Below are 12,604 nucleotides of genomic sequence, written 5' to 3' on the forward strand. Positions count from 1 at the left end.
AACAAAAAGACAGTCAGACCTATAAAGTCCAAGTTACAGGTAGTTTCTCTGGACTGAATTTTACTTACTGCTCTACTATTTTTGGTCAAATATCCTCAAATTAATGTTTTCAAAAGTAGAAGCAGTCATTTTGTTCCAAGTACCTCTATAATATTCAGCCCTGCATAGTAACTCTCCCTACGTGTTATATAAAATTACTAATACAAGTGATTAATCACTGATTTCCCCACATCTTGGATTCTTAGACTTATTCAGAATCCCAAATTTTCACAATTCCCCATTCTGATTTTAACTTCATGCTGTCATTCTCTCCTAAGATTGTTTCAAGCAAGGTATAACCCAAATTCTTCAAACTGTCCAAAACTTGAAGATAAAAATGAAATTATGCTACCAGTAAGAAATAGTAATCCTCTCACAATGAGCTTTATCTCTGAAATTGATGAAAGGTTAATTCATATCCGAAACTACCTTCCCAAATATTTATGAGTTCAGGAGTTGGGACATTAGTTTGGAATAGATTTCAATGTATTATTTAGAATCTATTTGTGTTCTGCCTTAAAATTCCTTTCTTTATATGTTCACCATTGCAGAGATATCCAGTGAGATTCAATTTTGTGGATCTGTCTTCATTATTAAATATGTTTTGTCTTCTGTTCAAAACAACAGTCTTAAGACTGTGAACACTAATCCTTATTGCTTCTTAAGTCCTTAGGGCCATTTCTTTATGCTTGCCGTCACCTTCAACTGAAGGTACTGATGCTATGTGCCAGAAATACCAGATATTCCCTCCTCCTTTACAAAACATATTTTCCCCAGTGCAGTGTCAGTCTCCTCATTCTTTATATTTGGATTATTTGTTTGTTTATGTCAGTATTTTAAAACTTCATATATAGATTCCTGTCTATAGTAATCATATTACCGCCAATGAGCAATGCTTACACTTAATCCAGATATTCTGCTTAATTTATCTTAGTGGAGTAGGTTTATTTTGAAAATCTTTCCCATCTCTTCATGGGACATCTACCAAAGGCTGTTTCCAAATATTATTACTAAAATTATTTCCATGACTTTCTTTTCACTCTCTAGGTTTGCTTTTCTTCCCTTGGATTTAATTATAAAAGTGCCAGCCTCAATCAAATATCTCTCTCAAACAAGAAGAAATTTCTTCCTTAGTCAACTGGAAGCTTGTTTTAGAAGAAATAATTTGTTATGTTAACAGAGACAAGGACTATATAAGTCTCCTAATATCAGTTCATCTGTCTGCCATGCCCACAGTTAAAGTAATGTGCTCTCCTGGAGGTTTTATTCTGATGATGCTGTAACAGTAATTCCAATTACTGCTTTGAATCAGACTAAAAAGTCTATCAAATGGAAAGATTGTCACTCAAAAAGAAAATGATATGAAATCATTGATAAATCAAAGCAGTTGGCACTTTGTCTCTTTTATCTGAAATTAAGCAATTGACTGTGGAGAGTGAAGGGTAGTTCACTTTTTGATTAACGCTGAACCAAATATCTATACAGGTTTAGAAGACAGGTAGCTAAGATTTTAAATGTTAACATTTTAAGGGAGCTACATGATCCTATTCTTTAGTTGGGCTGACATATTTTTCCATCTTTCTCTGAATTGAATGTCATACTCTTCTCAATGACAGTGATGTGATGCCCTGTGGGGTTATACATTTGAATGTTAAACTTGTGAGTGTTGATGTGTGCATATTTTTCAAGTGGCTTGAAAACAGTTTTTCAAGTGGCTTGATCTCTTTATATCATCATAGATAGATTGGTAGCCAACTAGTTCACAGATCACCTTTGAGTTGCACTGGTCCATGTCAAATGATGAATATATCTGAAGACCAAGAGCCAAAAGGGGAAAAAAAGCTTCTTTGAGCATTTGGAAGAGTTTACTGTAGCTGCAGCATATTATATATACATATGCATATATATACATGTATACATATTATGTATATATATATAGTGTACATGTATAACTAATGTGTATACATATATACTATGTATACACTATACATAATATATACTAAATATATAGTATATGATTGGTTATGTATACACCCGCAAATATATACATCTACCTAGCTATGAGAGAAACTTTCTCAATGAAAGATATCTTGAATTATTGCATTGATTTATATTATAATGGAAATGCTTTATCTCTTTACCTCCTGTTTGACCTAGAATGTTCTTTACACTCTTTTTCATCTGGATAACTGCTGGTTAAATTGATAGCATCAGTTAAAAGTTGAAAACTTCCAAATCTGACTTGTATGTCTTCTTAAGGGTACTGTATCTGCACAGATAATTTTTTAATTATCACTTTACATATATTACTCCAGTATAAATACTTTATCTTTTAGCATTCTTATAAGTTGATTTTTAAAAATAACAATTGAAATGACATCAATGATCAATCACCTGTGCTTCTTCCACTGCTGAGGGAAAAAAAGGAAAACAAAAAACCCTTCTATGTAGTTGAGTTCCAAAGGAAAATCAAGACATTATTACCAGATATCCATTAGCCAGAAAAATGTTCTGTTGGTTCAGTGGTATAGACACTGACATGTTCAATGTACCAGTGCAATTAAAATATATACATTCATAATTATCCTGTCAAAAAAAAAAGCACTTAAGTAAAATAACTGTGTATTAAGCCAACTATTCACTCATCCATTCACTCTATTTGCATCACTATGGTCACAAGAACAAATGAGTAAAAGAACTTTTAGTAACAAAGAAAAAAATCCAAATCTCATCCCCACTCTGTGGGTTATTATGTGCTAAAATGAGCACAATAAAACGGTCATGAGCTACCTGAAGTGCAAAGATAAAATGACAACTGAAGCATTTCATTAAAAAAAAACAAAACTCAAACTTGTGAGAAAAAAACCCGCAACACTATGAGGTTGGTAGTATATGTACAGTCTTACAGACACAAATAAATAGCATTTTAGAATTGTTGTTGGTTTAACTACTAGAAATCAGGTCTGAGAAATTTCTTTCTGAACTCTACATCTTGAAGACTTCTAAACAAAACCAAAGAATAAAAATTCCTCATTGTTTGTAGTAATCTATTATCTGAAGCACTTAGGGCTTACCAAATAAAGTTAACACCAAAGGGTCAGCCCCTCCTGACATCTGGAAGCCAGGACAGATAAGTCGACTCAAGCGAGTAGGGAGATACTTCACTTCCTGCTTTCTCTGCATAGCTCTGTACCTCTATTTTGCACCATTACAATGATTTCCTTTTGTGATGTTTTCCTTGGTGAGTTTAATTTCTTTTCCCTCTTCATATAGCTAGAGTGATATCAAAGGAAGGGCCAATCTCTAGTCTTGGTATTTAAATCAAAACCAAATGTTCTTTGAAAGAATTACAGTCTTCCTTCTGTTTCTAAGAAAACAGCAACTCTTCTGAAATCACCTGAGTTGTTCCAGGGTTCCACATCTAGAAAAGAAACAGATTACTGAGGTGCAACCCACTCTGGGGGCTTTGGCCCTGTTCCCGACCCTGCAGGAATCTCTATCTCCAGTCTGCACTTTACTCCCAGAACATGGATGCAATGTGAAAGCCTTTCTGCACAGGACCAATGGAGAAAAGGGGAAACCAACGGAAACTGGTACTAAAGAATCGGCTGCCATGGGAAAAATGAAAATGTTCACTCTCTGGGGCCACCACAAAGCGCAGCAGCAGTGAAGCCAGCATCTACCTCACACTCTAGCGGACAACCTGGATTACGCCCCGGCTAGCTTGACTAAACTGTGCTTTCTAAAAATTGCCAAGGATCAAATCTCAGACTTTTCCCTTTCCATGCTTGTTAAAATTTCTAGTATAAATGTAAGTTTTTCTCTTCATTATAACGATCCATCCCAGGCATCCATCCACTGGCAAATCATGCTATATGACATCACAAGGGCATATACACTACACTTTGTCCTTCTGGACTGAAACATACATGAACCTTTCTATTCCTCAAATACTGTCACAATGCATATGATTGAAAATCTCTAATTTTGCTTTGTTTTGGAGTTGTTATACATATCCTCAGTATTTCAGCACAGAGGTTGTATGATTTTGTTCTCTACCAAGGAAAGGCAGTTTCATGGTCCAGTACCCTCTAAATCATCTTAAAAGCAGCCATAGCAAGAACTACAGTCCTTATGACCTGTTACCAGACAGAAAAGTAAACCACACCTTGTGAAAGCTAAGAGATCCAGCAATTTATGTTTTTAGTGTTTGAATCTTTTATCACTCTATCCCCAGAGTTAGCTTTTTCTTGGCTGGAGTCCAAAAATCCCAACCTATCATCTGGGTAGAAGAGATTCTTATTATTACCACAGATTAGATGAATGTATCTCAGAGAATTTATTGTTTCCATATCATGAGATGGAGCTGCCTTGCCTGGAAACCATTTCTGAATACAAACTGCACATCAGTCAGCCTGAGATCTCCCGTTAGAGGGATAGATGCTGTTCAGAATCTGTGGGAAGTAATGGGTTGCGGCTTCCCCAGTTGCAATTTAGGTGGAGAAGTTTGTTCTCCTCTGCTCAGAAGGCTGGCTGACATCACCAGTCACCACAAGTGCTATGCATGGTACTGATGGGCTGGCATGAGTCCCTTGCATCATCCCAATTCACGAAATATCAATGTCACCAACAGTCTGAGATAAGCCCTGACTGAAAGGGTGAGACAAAGGCCTGCAATTTCAGTTTGCCAGAATCCCTGTAATTATAATACTGAGCCACTTATTAAAAACTAAGTGGTTTCTGTCCTGTAGAAAAGGGCAGAATGGGATTGTCAGTGTCCCATTGGAAGAGTTGATCAACATCCTTGGCACAGTGGGAAACAGTGTGAGGAATATGACCTTGATCAGCTCTATTACATGGCCTGGGGTTAGGACACTTGGGTAATCTGTGTCACAGCCTCTTCGTCTGCTTGACTTGGATCCTGCATACCGGGACTATTTTTTCCTTTGGAGAGAAAAATCATCTGCCTTCATCATGCTTCTGTGCCATGGCATGGCAGTGCTGAGACTCACGCAAGTATTTCCCTCTTTCCTTTGGAATTTTCCCTTCTGCCTCTAATTTAGCCCGAGCTTGCCTCCTCTTGAGTATAAGGTGGTACTGTTTGGCATTGACAAAGATAGGCTCTCCTCCAAGCATCTTCGGGCCAGGGAGAGGGGTTCTCTGGATTGCAGTCACAGAGCCAGCACCAGGTACCATCATGACCATCCCTCCTGAATTAACCACATTGCCTGTCACTGGAAGTGTCACAGGGACCGTCCCTTGCCCACTGCTGGTTGTGTTGGTGTCGGCTTCTGTATGAACAATCTGTGCTCCTGCCAGTTGGCTGTGGGGATGGTGATCATGCCTTGCTGGAGAATGGTGCCATCTGCATTAATGGCTGATAGACAATGGTCTGCCCTTCAGCAGTCTGTCCCTCTTGCTGCCCCTGGAGAGCAATCTGCTGAATGTGTCTGTGATTGGCCAGCAGTGACGACCGTCCGGGGCTGCTGGGTGATGATATGCTGGGTCTGGCCCCACTTGCACAGCCTGTCCACCCTGGATCTGGATCTGTCCTGGTGGGACCTATTGTATCTGCTGCAAACCCCGTGTCCCAGAACAGGTACCTGCATGATGGTTTGACCTTGTCCACCAGGAAGAGCCTGGACCATGATGGGTTGGCCGGTTGTGACTAACCGGCCTTCACTGACCTGTACCATTAATGGCTGCCCTTGGACCTGCTGCTGCATCTGTCCAGCCTGTACAATAATCTGCTCTGTCGAACTATTGCTTTTTGCTGTATACTGTTCCACGGTCCCTCCAAGTCAGAGTCCTGTCCACAGTCAGTTTCATCCTGGAGACCCTAGAAGACTGCCAGATGCACTCCATGCTTCACTTCCCCGGTTGGCTGCCCATGCTGATTGGTTTCAGTACCGGACCCCAAAACTCAATCAGAGGCTCCAGCCGCTGCTGCCGACACCACTACCACTGCCTCGAAAATGGCAGTCCTTCCTCCCAAAATCATGTGGGTATGGACAAAATTACATCACATATTACATATAAGATTATGTTTAAACAATACAAATGGAAAAAAAAAGAATAAAAAAATTAAAAAAATAAAACAGAAGAAAGCAGCCACAAACAATGTATAAACAAGTAGATGTGGCTATGTTCCAATAAAAGCCTACATACAAAAGCAAAAACAACCCATAACTAATTTCAGGTTTCATGCTAATCACATGGGGTGGTTGTGGGGGTGATGGTGTCGTGGCAAGAGCCCAGGACTTGAAGAAAAAAAAAAAACAACAACAATATAATGTCTAATCCTTATTAGACATTAAACCACAGAAGGACAGTATCTGTATCTTGTTTCTGTATAATTTTTTAACATCTGTTGCTCAACATGTAATAATGTTTATTAAATATTGAATCAATATAGGTTGACTGAATCTGCATTATAATTGTACATCTGAGAAAATGTTCTTCCATAAGAATATTAGAGACACTTAACAAAATCACGTACAAAAGTAGTGGTAGTAAAACAACTCTATGGACTTTTTTCAAAAAACCTAATTTTTTAGTGCTTTTTAACTTCTGGGGTGTAAATCCTCCCACTATGGTCAAAGTGAAGTTGCTAATAGATGTCACTGAACTTAGAGTTGAAAATTCACTCTCAAATCATTTACATAAATGCATTTTTCTGATGCATTAAAATATACCTATCTACTTAGCATTTATATCCCAAAGATAAACATATGCAAGAAGGCAAAGTGGTTGCCTGAGGAGACTTTACAAACAGCTGTGAAAAGAAGGAAAGTGAAAGACAAGGGAGAAAGGAAAAGATATACCCAACTGAGTGCAAAGTTCCAGAGAATAGCTAGGAGAAATAAGAATTGTTAAATGAACAATTCAAAGAAGTAAAGGAAAACAACAGAATGGGAAAGATTAGAGATCTCTTCAATTCAAGAAACTTGGAGATATCAAGGAACATTACATGCAAGAATGGGCATGATAGAGGACAGAAATGGAAAGACCTAACAGAAACAGAAGAGATTAAGAAGAGGTAGCAAGAATACAAAGAACTATAAAAAAAAAGGGCACATTGACCTGGATAACCACAATGGTGTGGTCACTCATTTAGAGCCAGACATCCTAGAGTATGAAGTCAAGTGGGCCTTAGGGAGCATTACTGCAAACAAAGCTAGTAGAGGTGATTGAATTCCAACTGAGCTATTCCAATCCTAACAGGTGATGCTGTTGAAGTGCTGCACTCAATATGTCAGCAAGGACATCACTTTGCTGACAAAGTTCCATATTGTCAAGGCTATGGTTTTTCCTGTAGCCATGTATGGATGTGAGAGTTGGACCACAAAGAAGACTGAGTGGTAAAGAATTGATGCTCTTAGATTGTGGCACCAGAAAAAACTCTTGAGAGTCCCTTGGATTGCAAGGAGATCAATTCGGTCAGTCCTAAAGGAAATCAACTCCTGAATATTCCTTGGAAGAACTGATGCTGAAACTGAATCTCCAATTCTTTGGCCACATGATGTGAAGAGCTGACTCATCGGAAAATACCCTAATTTTTGGAAAGACTGAAGGCAAAAGGAAAAGGGATCAGCGGAGGATGGGAATGTTGGATGGCATCACTGACTCAATGGACATGAAGTTGAGCAAACTCTAGGAGAGAGTGGAGGACAGAGAAACCTGGCATGCTTCAGTCCATGGACTCGTAGAGTCAAACCCAAGGTATTGATTGAAAAACAGCAACATCAGATCTACTTGGCATTTATATCTATCTCAGATAAGCTGAAAGTTGTTTGAAAGCAAATTGTAATCAAATGTTTATTTTTTTAATGTCTTATACTGTTTCATGGCATATTTTGAGTGAATGTTTTAAGTGGGAAAAAAAAAAAAACAAAACTGATTACAGGGGAGGAGGTTTAGCTGTTCAATTTAAACTCAGCTATCCACTGATGCAATCAATGAAATACTGAGTTTTTTTTCAATTCAATATCTCACTTTGGTAATTTACCTAAGAGCCTCCCATGAGACAGCAAAATGATTCTCCAATTAAAATGAGTGCTTCTTTATGGGTATTATTATCATGTTCAATACCACACTGGCTGTGACAATAGATATTCCAGTTCCTGTTTGTGTAAACTTAAGGACTCATTTAGCTTATCTAAGACTCTGCTTCTTCATTTGTGAAATGAAATCATAAGGATCTAGCTTAGAAAGTTGCTATAATTGTGAAATGAAATTCTGTATGTCAATGGCTTAGAATAGGTTGACACATACCATGGACTTAATAAACGATAGCCATCATTACTTTCATGGAGAGCTTCTAAAAGAATAATGCATAACTATTATAAAAATGCCTACAGATCTTAAATAAAGTAAATGAGCACTGTTCTTAATTGTAAAGCAGTAAGCAAATTACAGAATACTTTGAGGAAATGGATTGTTTTCAGGGAGTGATACATAGGACACTTCTATAGTGTTGGTAAGAATCTGTTTCTTCTACTGGGATTCTCCTGGAGTTTGCTCAAACTCATATTCATTGAGTTGGTGATGCTATCCAACCATCTCATCCTCTGTTACCCCCTTTTCCTCCTGCCTTCAGTCTTTCCCAGCATTAGGGTCTTTTCCAATGAGTCAGTTCTTCACATCAGGTGGCCAAAGTATTGGAGCTTCAAGATCAGCCAGTACTTCCAATGAATATTCAGGGATGATTTCCTTTAGGATTGACTAAATTGATTGGTCTGACGTCCTTGCAGTCCAAGGGACTCTCAAGAGTCTTCTCCAATACCACAGTGCCAAAATATCAATTCTTCATCACTCAGCTTTTTTTATGGTTCAGTTCTCACATCCATACATGACTATAGGAAAAACCATAGCTTTGACTATACTTATATTGTTATATATATGTATATACATAGTCCTCTTAATGATTGCATTCTGCATATACATATAAACTGCTTTCATAAATAATACTGTGAAAGAATTTTAATCTAGAATGCAACTGGAGAATATGAAATGCAAAATCTCATGCATGTACTCTCAGAAGAACTGAACTTAAGAAATGAGACAGTGATTTCCATTAAATGCTCAGTGTACAGAAAACAAAGCACTATCTCCTAAACCATGGACATCCACCAAGAATTTATTTCCATCTTCAAGCTAATTATTACTGCTTAGACTCTGGCTGAGTTTCCCACTCTTTGCACTCCTTGCCTATAAATATAGCCCAACTCAAACCTTCATGGGACTCCCATTTAGCTTACTACAGCATGTGTTTCCCAAATTTCAATTCCTATGGTAATTACAAATAATATCAGGTAAATTGCATTTGTTTCAGTTTACCTCTTTATCGAGACTGACATTCAATGTTTTTAGAATGTGGGATTCGAAGGAGACAACTGCCAGATCCTGCCTCAGAATCAAAATTCAGTGAGGTACACACTCTGAGATGCTTGCACTCAATGCTTTTTGGGTCTCCTTCTTCTGATTTGGTGAGTCCTCTCTCAAATTTTGAGCCCCTTCCTTTTGGTCAAGCTCTCCAATTTTATTCAGAATTTACACAAAAGATTGTCCTTCTGGTGGGAACTTTTTTTGGTTTCTCAATTAGGATGTGCTTGGCTTAGATTAAAACTTGTAGATTTTACTAAAAACAAAACTAAAACTAAAATGCAACCTAGAACCACAATACTATTATAAGGTATGTTCCAACTAGAGAAGATTGTTTAAGATATTCACTTGAAAACAAGTGTTCCCAAATCAACAAAATAAGATACTGTTCCAATGAATCTGACATTCTTGCTTTACTGCAAAAGAATTCAAAGATGGAGTGGTAAGTAAGAAGTGGATTTACTTAGAGAGAAACACAGTCCACAGAGTGCGGGTCACCTCAGAAGGCAAGAGAGAAGGCAAGAGAGCTTTGAAATATGACACGGTTAGTTTTTATGGGACCAGTAATTTCATAGGCTAATGAATGGGAAGATTTTACCCATTAAATTTTGAGGAAGGGACAGAAATTTCCAGAAATTGGGCCACCACCCATTTTTGGGGCCTTTTATGTTTGGTCTCAGAGCTGTCATGGTGCTTATATGTGTGTTATTAAGATGCTAATATATTACAAAGATTGTTTGTTGAGTCTACTGAAAGGTTGACTCTTTGGCCCAATTGGAACGGTAAAGTAAAAAGATCATGAAGCAGGTTTTGTCATATCCTACAGCTATGTCAATTTTTAAGGTTGTGCCCTACTCCCATCTCTCCTGTTTCGGTACCTGTTTTAACTGGCAGGCAGAAGTATCTAGAGGCTCCAAAATTCCAAAATAGCTTCACTGCAACAGGCTAATGAAAAATCAAATATTAAATATGTACCTAAAATAAAAAACTGTAAGACTAGGTAGCTCCTATTGTCCCCTCTCTATCTTTCTCTCTTTGAGTATGTGTTTCTCTAATCTTGGGTCTAAATCTGTTACTGAGTCCAAGCTGCATCTGCTTACCACACTACAGGTCAATAATTAGGAGACAGGTGTTGAGGTGAGGAATAGCAAATTTATTCTGAAAGCTGGGTGTCCAAGAAGATGGTGGGCTAAAGTTGTAGAGTACCCTCTTGTCACTATCTGGATTCCACTTTTTTTTTTTTAATTGAACAGAGAAGTAGAGGAGGTAAGGAAGTAAAGTAAAAAGACCATGAATCTTGCAAAATGTCTTCTGGTTTGGCCAACCTTGGGTGAGGGGATGTATTAATTTACTCTTCCTTGCAGTCATTCACAGGTGGAGAGGGTCAGAATGTCTCCCTGTGAGCTGAACAGAGACATTTTGGTTTAACATTCAGGCAAAGGAGCAGGGTTCTCAGAAGCAGACAATTGTGCATGCTTATAGCTATAAACAGCATCATTTTAGTGATTATAAAAACAAGAGCAACAGAAAGCAAGGGTTAAATTAAAACAAACTGATCCAACATGGTGTCACACTTTGTTTCCTTGCTACAAATTGCCCTTCCACTTTGAAATGACTATATGACCATAAAAAAAATTCATCAAGCTAGTGGCCTTAAAATACCCTCACATATATTCTCAAAGTAAGTCCAGCACATGGGCCTCTCTCAAGTTTGATTCTCTGTTAAACTGCTACAGGCTATTCTCTTAAACAGATAAAGGGAAACTAGAACTAAAATTAATAGAAAACCTTGCCAAATTCTTGGGCATACCAAAAATACACTCTCTACTTTAACTCCTACTTATTCTAGTGCCTACAGATAGGATTCTGGGAAAAATGGCAGAAGGCAACTCAGGGTGAGAATTCTTATTGGGTCAGTTTTCCCAAACCTCTCTCTGTAGGCCCCAGTCAAGAGAAGAAGATAAAATTTCACATCAACTCTTTTCTATATTGAGACATTTTTTTATTGGTCCTTTCTCACCTGCTAATCTAGGAGGGAGAACAGTGAGGGATCCTGAAGAAAGATCTTAGTTCCCTGCGCAGGACTTGAGAAACATGGATGAAAACAAGGAACCCTAGCCCCCAGACCAGCAGGGGCTAGATGCTACAAGCAAAGTAGCCCTGGCTCTTGCCCCTATTTGAAAGCAAAAAATGTTTCAAGGAGATAAAAGCTATAAAAACAGGTACAAAGTTTATTATTAGAGAGATAGCATAGTGTATGGAAGAGCACACACTGCTTATCCAGCTCAGAATCAAGGCAGAGATACACACCCAGAGAGAAAGGGTGTGGGCACCCTCTCTAATGAGAAGGAGCACAGTAAGTCAGAAATGGGGCAGAGATACACATGGAGAGGAGTGCAGACAATCTGAGTGAGGAGGAAGCACAGAAAAGGGATGATGTAAATCACTTATGCAGGACAGTCCTTCCAGGAATTTGTTTACCTTTGGCCAATTACCTTGTTTCTTTTCTTTTCATCTAATTAATCCTTGGAACCTCTCCAAGATGCATGTGCAGCATTTTTCTAAGGTGGATCCCACCACTGAGGCCTATGAGTGCATGTCCACACTTATGGGGTGGGACCTCCTGCCATTCTGACCCCCAAGAAGTCTCCCTGCACTTGTGCAGGCAGGGAAGACTTCCCTGACCTCAGGAGTGGGCACTTTACCTCCCTATTTTAGTGGAGTCCAGCTTTTGCTACTAACTTTGTTCTTGGAGCATCTGGGTGAGAACAAAACTTGGATTTTACTCCAGTTGTAAAACCCCAGGTGTTCAGCCCAGAGTCCCATTATGTCCTACCTCACTGGGAACAGCTGCACTTTCTTGTTGGTTTTATCTCCTGCTCTGAGACCCTTTCTTGGCAACAGTCAGCCTAGAGGAATCAAAATATAGCCAGATAGAAATGTGAGTTATGCTCCATTTGCAACTAGATTTGGCTATACAGAAATGTGGGTTGAATTCCATTTGCAGCTAGAGTCCTACCAATTACTCCCAGCCGTCAGAGCAATCCCTGAGGATTCCTAAGATTTTCTATCTTTTGATCATCTTTGAGAGTAGCTCTGGAACTTGGGAGGATAGTGTCCTTTCCGCTCTCTTTGGAGATGTCTCTTGAGGCAGAAGGAGAAGGGGACAACAGAGGATCAG

At 38.6% G+C, this 12,604-nt stretch overlaps 1 pseudogene; it reads right to left on the reverse strand.

Annotated features, from left to right (window-relative positions):
• Positions 1–4,906: 4,906 nt before the first annotated feature.
• LOC122439718 lies at positions 4,907–10,112 on the reverse strand (annotated as a pseudogene).
• Between the last annotated feature and the right edge of the window lie 2,492 nt (positions 10,113–12,604).

The sequence above is a fragment of the Cervus canadensis genome, chromosome 1 (assembly GCF_019320065.1).
Source record: "Cervus canadensis isolate Bull #8, Minnesota chromosome 1, ASM1932006v1, whole genome shotgun sequence".
NCBI classification, from domain to species: domain Eukaryota; kingdom Metazoa; phylum Chordata; class Mammalia; order Artiodactyla; family Cervidae; genus Cervus; species Cervus canadensis.